Consider the following 9706-nt stretch of genomic DNA (forward strand, 5'->3'; position numbering starts at 1 on the left):
ATGAGAGAGTGTGTCATACCAAGATTGTAATGAACCCAATTCTATGTACCTGAGGTCTGTTTTAAATGTTTCTTCTGGGATCCCTGGGTGGCGCAGCGGTTTAGCGCCTGCCTTTGGCCCAGGGCGTGATCCTGGAGACTCGGGATCGAGTCCCACGTTGGGCTCCCGGTACATGGAGCCTGCTTCTGTCTCTGCCTCTCTCTCTCTCACTGTGTGCCTATCATAAATAAATGAAAAATTAAAAAAAATAATAAAAAATAAATGTTTCTTCTAAAGCCTGTCTCATGCTGCCCGGCTCCCCTACTTTCTAGCTGTGTGGTCCTGGGCAAGTTCCCTCACCTCTCTGTGCTTCAGTTTACTTGTCTGTAAAGTGTCTTACTAGTGCCTCCTCACTGGGTTGTGTGCACTAAAGGAAGAAGGGAGTCCGTGGAAGCTCTCCGGCAGTGCCTGGACAGGGGTTAGCCACTATTTCTATCGTGGAGTTGCTGCTGAGCACATGGTGCTGTTATTGCCAGACGGTGAGCACAGGCCTCTCTCGCGGTGAGAGAGCAGGAAAGGCGTGCAGAGCAGCAGTAAAAGTTTTACTAGGACTTTTTGAAGCAGAAGTTACCTTTCGTCTAAGACGGCCCAGACATTGGGCTATCCGGGCTAACATGTTCTTACTGTATTAATTGTCACATTATGGAGTGTCTACCCTGAGAGATCCCACACCTCCACCTCTAGGATTCAAAGATCCCCATCACCCATAAAATCCATAGCCAGCACCTGCTTTATGACCCACTGGGCCACTGAATCCAAACACAGAATTGTTAAACAGGTAGGTACTGGCCTCATCTAATGAACCCTATTGAGCAATCGATGCCTCCGGCCTGAGAAAGATGTTCCATGTTTCTTTTCTCTGCAGTGGCAGCAACAGTACAAGCCTGGGTGATGGCCTTCACACAAAGCCTTAAAAGTGAGAGAAGCCAACTGCTTTAAATACCACCACCACCACCACCACCCCCTCCCCACCAGTTGGCAAGGGGGAAGTTAGGATCCTTCCCTCCCATGTTGATGTCTCCAAAGAGATGTTTCCCTCTACTGAAGTTCTGATTCTGAGGCCATTTATTTGTGAGTCAGAGATCCCATGAGTTGATAAAATGTTTAATGCCTCTATAAAAACCTACATGGTAATTTCTTTTTGTACCCAAGCAGTTCCATTTAGATTTATACTCTGCATAGACTGCTCATTAAAGAGTAGAATCACAACACACAGAACCTTCTCTTTGCCTGTTCACATTGGAACCCACCTCCTCCTCGAAGCCACCTATTTCTCCTGTGTATACTCTGTTTCTACCTTCTCCTTATTTGGGAATATGTGATTTTTTTTTCTTTCGCCACACCATCTGGCCATCACCTCACCAATAGCCTGTGAATCTTCTCTGAAATAGTTGTTTCCAACGGAACAGGGGGTCAGTGACTTTTTCTATAAAGGGCCAAATAGGGGGTACCTGGGTGGCTTAGTTGGTTAGCCTGCCTTTGACTCAAGTCATGATCTCAGGGTCCTGGGATCAAGCCCCACATCTGGCTCCTCGCTCAGTGGGAGTCTGCTTCTCCCTCTCCCTATCCCTCTGTCAGCTTGTATGCTCTTCTCTCTGAAATAAATAAATATAATCTTTAAAAAAAGGGTCAAATTGCAAATATTTTAGGCCTTATGGGCTTGATGATCTCCACTGTAACTACTCAACCCTGCAGGTATATCATGGAAGCAGTGAACAGGCAGTATGTAAACAAATGAATGTAGCTTTTTCCCAATAAACCTTTATTTACAAAAGCAGGCAGTGGGCCAGATCTGGCTCATGGGCTGGAGTCTGTGGATCCCTGCTACAGAACAACAAAAACAAAATTAGTCATCCACCCAATCTACCCAAGAAAGCATTAAAAACTGCCATGCTTTTTAAAATGATTTTTTAATGTAATGCCATGCGCACAAGAATTTCTGTATTTAGGTCTAAAGCTGCTTTGAAACACAGCCAGCGTTGTACTGCAACCTTCTCTATGTTCACCATACTTTGTCGATTGAAAGCAATAATTAGGGCCCTCGTATTCATGCATTCATTTCATAAAAACCACACGCTGGCCACCAAGGTTACACCCGTTGGTGCATTCATCAATGCTTCTTATTTCACTTTTCTTCTCATTACATACGGTATAATTTTGTTTACCACATTAGACATGGTAACAAGGTTTTTCTCTACTAGGGACACACAATCACAAGCAAAGGAGAATATTGACTGTACTAACTTTGGCCCAGGACATCTGTATGAAAACTTTAGAACAGAAATACAATTTCTCTGGTTATTTCCTCCACTCTCCTGAGTTCAACTGGGCACAAATTATTTGTCATTGTGGTGGCACCAATAAGACTTCATTAACATCACCATTCTGATCTTGGTAAACAAGTTTATTTACACTCGAGGACTCCTGAAGAATGAAGTCACACAGAAAAGTTCATGGTAGGTGGTCCTGCCTTTTTCATTAAGGTGGGCTTTGATAAATTCCCCAGCACCTCAGCTAGACAAGCTGCTATTCAGTGCTCCACGATTCAGGCAAGGGGGGCTGTGTGCCTGTTGACAGGGGATGGGTGACAACCCTTGTAATCGAGGCTGGTCACATTTTTTTATTTAATGATATGTGTTGTGGCTGTTTCCTGTGGGTCTTCCTCACCCCCAGTTCCTTTGCACTCCCCGTGCCTAGAACAAGGATGGTAGGACCTAGCCGTTCAATTGGATTACTGACTTATAAATTAGAAATCAAGTAGTTCTCGAAGATGGCAAATCCCGAGAAGGTGTGGCTCCAGGTGCTCATCGGAGATTGTGAGCACGAACATGTTCAGTCCTTATACTGAGAACACAATGTGGGGCTCTGGCCGTGTTTCCTTCTTTGAAAGCAGAAGGCACATAATGGGGAAGCACCATCTGAATGTTCAGGCTCCTAATGTAGGCCTGGGTGGTGTGAGCCCTCACACAGGGAAAAGCAGAAGGCAATCCCAGCTCCCGATGCTGTATATGCTCAGAAAATACACGATGATGGATGCAAATGTGAATACAGATCACCGTGATGGCTTCGCCTGTGCCCACAGGAAACTGGCTGGGTAGGAGCCCAGCCCCCCACTCTGGGGCCGCCTGGTTCAGCGCTGGGCCCTTCCGCTGAGAAGGCCAAGCCTGGTCCTGTTCACATGCTCCCTGGCTGGTGGTTGGCCTCCTACCACTCTGCTGGATCAAGAGGAACACCTATCTGTGACAGCTCGGAGCCAGATGCCAGAGTGGTCTTTCCCTGGAGACAACGGGGTGAAGGCAGGCTCCAGGCAGGGGCAGGGAATCAGAATAAGAAGGAGACCTACTACCATGGAGTATCAATCATGCTGTGGGCATAGAGATGAGTGCCATATGTCATCTGGTCACATGTTACTGAGATTACCTGAGACTCTGGCAGTGGTATTATCCAAACCCCAAACAGGATGGTTTCCTCCCTCCATCCTTTTCCTGGGAGGTTGGCTTGAAACAGGAGAGCTAGAGACCTGTATTATACACTAACTCTGGAGCCTGTAATAAGAACAGTCAATGAGAAACATTTAAGAACGGATCCTGCACCATTCTCTGTACTCACAGGAAGACTTCTTTCTGGTAACAAAATGGACCAGTGTTGCAGGCACAGCTTCTCCATCTGCTTCAGAGATGAGACCTACAGCTCACAGGCTGAGTGTGTGGCCAAAGGTTCACCGCCTCATAGACTGGTCACAGCTTGCCCATTCCTCACCACGAGCAGCCAGCCAGTGAGTCCATGGAATGAGACTGAGCATCCCAAGGACTAGATTCAGCAGCAAATGGGAGTGTGTGGCTGGTAGAGAGATAAGGTTTCAAGCCCCAAAGAGCTTTTAGCCCAAAAGGGGAGACAACATGAACCAGTAGGTAATCCCTTCCTCTAGCAATAATTTAATGGATACCCCCAACTCTGCTCTACCTGCCTCATATACTTTAACTCACTTAATTCTTGCAACAGTGCTACGGGGCTGGTACTGTTATCATCCCCATGCTCAAGATGAGGAAACAGTTTAAAGAAATTCAATCCAAAAAAAAAAAAAAAAAAAGAAAAGAAAAGAAAAGAAAAGAAAAGAAAAAAAATTCAATCAAACAAGTCACATGACTTGTTAAGTGGCAGGGATGGGATTCTGAGCCCCGTGCTTCCAGATGGAGAAGGAGAATGAAGGCCGACCAGCACCAAGACAGCCAGAACTCACCGGCAAGAGGATTTCCCTCATTTCCAAGAATAGCTACATTTACAGAGGGTTTACATTTGATATGTCTAGTCCTCATAAGATAGAAATATGCCCCACTTTGCAGATGAGGAAACAGTGCAAGAGGAATGGTACAACTCAGAAAAACTCCCGTATCTAGTAGCTTGACAAAGTTGAGATTCAAACTTGGGTCTGTCTGAAATCTCTCCACCACTCTCCTAGTGGCTGACATGGAGAACAAAGGGATATTGTGAGCCCTTCCAGGGTTCCATGATGTCTGGTTCCTGGGAGGGTTCTAGAGTCATGAGCATTTATTCCCACTTACGGATCAGACAAGATTTCTCAAGGGTTGAGGTCTCAATATGGTGGCAGTTCAGAGGATAAGAGGTAGTTAATAGCTGTTTTCATGGCATTAGGTGCCAAATGGGAGGTTGAAACACCATTAAAATGCTCAGTCCAAGCTTCCAGCACCAGGGTCCTTTCTATATTCTTGGAAACTGAGATTTTTAAGGTCTAGATATAAACATTAGCCTGGCTCATGTCAAGTGTCCTAGTCACCCTACCATAAGCAAGACTAGCTTTGAACCATATGGAATGTTGAAGACTTAGTGAAACAGATTATTTGTTTTTTAATCCATAAAGTTGCAGAGATCAGGTACTTAAGGCATCTACTGGGAAGATCATAAGCTGAAAGGCTGCTATCATAGATACTGGGTGTAAGTCATCACCCACTTGCTAATTGAGTCACCTTTCAGGTTAGTGTGGATTTTTGCATGTCCAGGTACCCAGCCCTTCTAGACAGAGGGCTGGTTACCCAAAGTAACCTTGGCTGGAGGTACTAAAGGGCATCCTTGGAGTAAGTGGTATTTTGGAGGCTCTGAGGGTTCAAGCTGGCAAAACTAAAATTGTTGGAAACCTCAAGGGTCAATAGTCAGACATACACTGGAACCAAGAAGAGGCACAAAGCAAAGGTAGGCAATGTCTAGAAGGACCAACATAATTGTCACACTCTCTTATAAGATTAGATTCAGCTGTGTTTAGCAGAGCATCTCAACACACAGGGATTACAAAAGGTATAGAATTTGCAGGAAGTGCAAGCAGAGTGGTTTGCATCTTTCTCATATAATTGTTCCAATGTGGGTTAGTATGGCCTGTCTATTCCACGATGGTCTTAAGGACTATGTTAGGGTCAGTACTGGCTGCAGTGACAAGCAAGTCCCCAGATGTGAACATCTTAACACAATAAAAAAAAGCCATTTCCCTGGCGATTTAACCATGCAATGTCAGTGTTCCTCATCAGCAGGCATCTTTCCTCCCCAGGGGTCTGGCCTCTTGTTGGCTCTACTCACTATTGGTTAAATAAATCTCTTTAAGGAATGCAACCAGAGAATCGTGGACAAGGATTCCCTCCATCGTGTGGTTCTGCCATCTGTCTGCAGATGGCCAGATGATGGAGAAAGAGCACAGAGGAGGGAGCATGGAGCCTATTGGGCCACATGCAGAATTCCATTCAAATTTCATTGGCTGGAAACTAATATTTTTTAAATATGTATTTATTTATTTTTGAGAGAGGAAGGTGGGGAGGGAGGGATAATCTCAAGTAGACTCTCTACAAGTGTGGAGTCCAACATAGGACTTGATCTCACAACCCTGACATCAGGACCGGAGCCAAAACCAAGAGTCGGATGCTTAATCAACTGAGCCACCCAGGTGCCCCTGGCTGGAAATTATTCTAAGCTACAAGGGAGGTTGAGGAATCTAGTCTAGCTGTATGCTCAGGAAGAAGAGCAAATCACTCTGGTAAGCAGTCTTTGCTAGAGGCACTCAGAGATCCTCAGGATCTCTGTGTCTCTCATGAATAAATAAATAAAATCTTAAAAAAAAAAAGTGGCAGGCAACAATACCACATTCTAGCTAGCAACTTGAAGAGCCAGTGAGCTAAATCCTTAGTAGAAGTCATCCATCCCTAAGTAATTAATCTCTTGGGTCAGTTAGGACTCTTCATCTATCAGACAAAGAAAGGAATGAAGTAAAACAAAGAAAGAAGGGCAAGTGTCAGGTGTGCACCTTAATTTCCTCATCTGTAAAACAGAGACGATGAGAACACTAACTTCCTAAGATTCTGAGAAACAAGGAGCTGATGTATGTAAAATGCATAAAGACTCATACTCAGTGTTCAATAATAGAGAGCTATGGGAAAAGGTGGGGGGAGAGGAGGGAGAAGGAGAAGAGGAGAAAGGAAGGTGTCCCTGCACAGCAGAAGGTTCTCCAAAGCCTAAATTTTCCCAGAGTTTCTGCTTGTTTCCATTGGTTAGAACTTAGTCACATGAGCACAGAGCTACAGGAAGGCTGGCAAATATATATATATATTTTAAAGATTTTATTTTTTTAATTTATTCATGATAGACTTAGAGAGAGAGGCAGAGACACAGGCAGAGGGAGAAGCAGGCTCCATGCCAGGAGCCTGACATGGGGCTCGATCCTGGGACTCCAGGACCGCGCCCTGGGCCAAAGGCAGGCACCAAACCGCTAAGCCACCCAGGGATCCCCCAAATGTTGTTTTTATTCCAGAGACTCATAGACACCTGGCTAAAAATCAGGAACTCTATTACCATGGAAAGGAAAGGAGAATGGACATTGGGGGACAGCTAATAGTTTCAGCCACTTTCACCAAGAGCCCAGACCAACGTTCATTCTTCACTGCCACCAAGTTTCCAAGGAGCGAACCGAACCCCCTGATTCCCATGACAGAATAGGGACCTGAGACAAAGTTGGTAGGACTGTGGAGCAAGGGATACTAGGTGCCCAATCAGGAGCAGCCCTGAGGCTGCTGATGCTGGGGCTACTCCTTAGGCTACATCTCTCTCCATGCCAATGAGCACCATCTGTTGGGGAGTGAGCACAAACCAGGCCACCTCCAGCGCTGAGCAAGGGCCCTGTCTTTATCCCTGCTCAACCACGCCCTCTTGTTTCCTTGATCCTCCAGTGTCCAAAGACCTTCCAGGTTCCTTTATTCCTGCCTGGGACCACCCCCCCGGCCCCCAGGCCCCATCTGGGCTTGCCTTACCCTCTGTACCTAGTGTTACAGGTTGAACTGTGTCTCCACCCATCTTCCAAATGTGTATGTTGAAGTCCTAAGCCCAGTTACCTGGGAATGTGACCTTAATTGGAAATAGGATCTTTCAGATGTAATCAATTAAGAGGAGGTCATACTGAAGCAGGGTCCCACCTTGGACTCTACTAGGTGGGACCAGACTTTTTTTTTTTTTTTAAGATTTTATTTATTCATTTATGAGAAACAGAGAGAGGGAGGCAAAGACACAGGCAGAGGGAGAAGCAGGCTCCTTGCAGGGAGCCTGATGTGGGACTCCATCCTGGGTCTCCAGGATCATGCCCTGGGCTGGAGGTGGCGCTAAACCACTGAGCCACCCGGGCTGCCCTGGGGACCTGACAATATAACTTGTGCCTTTAGGAAAAAGGGAAATTGGGGTGCCATGTGAGCATAAAGGCAGAGATCAGGATAATGTGTCTATAAGTCAAGGAGTGCCAAAGCTTGCTGGCAGCCATAAGTTGGGGGAAAGGCATGGCACAGATTCCCTTCACGGCTCTCAGAAGGAATTAAACCAGACAACACCTTGATCTTAGACCTCTAGTCTCCAAAACCATGCAACAACTGTCTGTTGTTTAAGAACCTCAGTCTGTAAGGGATGCCTGGGTGGCTCAGTGGTTGAGCATCAGCCTTTGGCTCAGGGTGTGATCCCAGGGTCCCCGGATTAAGTCCCACATCGGGCTCCCCACAGGGAGCCTGCTTCTCCCTCTGCCTCCCTGTGTCTCTCATGAATAAATAAATAAAATCATTAAGAAAAAAAGAAAAAGGCCCCTAGTCTGGCAGCTCAAGCAAACAAATCTACCTGTTCCAGCACCAGAGTACTGTCAGGGCTAAGTCAAGCTTTGCTCCAAGCATCCAGACATGGCCTTCTCAGCTGGTCCCAGCCCTTGACTCTGCCTCCACCTCTGCTTTCCTTGTTCTAGGCTCATCCCACTCACCCCCTGAGACCCCCATCTCCTTCCCCCTGCTGCCCCAGCTCTCTCACCTTAAGACCCTGGTCACGGCTACCAACACCCCTGGCGTGGATCACACGTTCACTTTTAGACTCCTCCACTCACAAAACAGTTTACAGCTAGTGAATGAGCATTTTAGGGGAAGCCAGAAACTCTCGCCTCCCCCTTAGGCTTTCTTTGTGCCATAAAATGAAATGGAGTTGAGTACCTTCTGGATAATCTAATCAACGTTGAGAGTAACGCTGCATAATTAGACTATTTTTCTTTGGAGGGAGGGGTGATCTATTTGCCAATAACAGCACCCCTCCTCCCTCCTCTTTAAGGTATGTGAATATGGCTTTCTGCCTCTCTCCTGTCTGGTTAACTCAGAACTTCCAATGTATGTGGGCCCTCAATGGAAGAAGTCTCAATGCTTATTTACAAAATATTTTCTGGTAACTGAAATAAGAGAATCCCATGAGACAGAAACTTATGAAAACAAACAGAATGGCAAGATGTGCAACTATTCTGACCATATCCAAAAAGGAAGTCTGTTGCTGGAAAGCTCTAGGCCACCCAAGCAGAGGGGCAGCCACCAGCTTCCCAGGACGGCCCCAATTTTCAAAAATTCACTTCCCTGAACACCTCAAGAGTTCTCATACCTACATGTTTTAGTCTGAGGTTCAGAAAACATAGTCATCATAGAAGCAGAGCTCCTGAAGGAAGCTCCCTGCTTCTAGAAGGGCACAGTAGAAGGCAGGGTATTTAGGGATACTGATGGAAATCCCAGTCACAACCCAATGGGGCAGCTGGCCTGCAGGGGGCAGCAGTGGCACCTGGGGGAAATGCAGTCAAAAGTCTCCCACTGACTGATTGGTAAATGCCATCTGGTTAAAATGAGCAGCAAAGGCAGCCTTGAAATGGAAGACAAGTCGCAAATGGATAACCCAAGAGAGGGCATGCAGCGGACAGTCATAGGGTTCCTAACCGCCCCACTCCCTATGCTGTGGGAGTGAGCATCCCAGGTGTTGAGCTGCCTCTCTTAGCATCAGCCTCCAGGGAGAAGAGAGGCAAAGGGCAACACAGAAGATCAGCCCCAGAGCTCTCAGCTGGCAGTGGAAGTATAGACAAGCCCCAAGCTTTCCTCCTGATCTAAGTGAGGGAGCAATGAGAGGCATTCTCCTTGAGCTAGTGCCTGCACCTCCCTGGTGTGTCCCAGTCTGGGCTCCCCATGCTCCCCGAGTTCTGTAGGTCCAGGGTTCATGGTAACATAATAGTCCTTGGTGACTGGCAGCCACGGCTGGTGTTCAGGCTTTGCTCCCATGAGAGGACAACAGAGAATCTGCCCCCCCCCTCCCCCACCCCTGGCCATGGGGGGAACCAGGACCC

This window comes from Canis lupus, chromosome 3 (genome assembly GCF_011100685.1).
Source record: "Canis lupus familiaris isolate Mischka breed German Shepherd chromosome 3, alternate assembly UU_Cfam_GSD_1.0, whole genome shotgun sequence".
Taxonomy (NCBI): domain Eukaryota; kingdom Metazoa; phylum Chordata; class Mammalia; order Carnivora; family Canidae; genus Canis; species Canis lupus.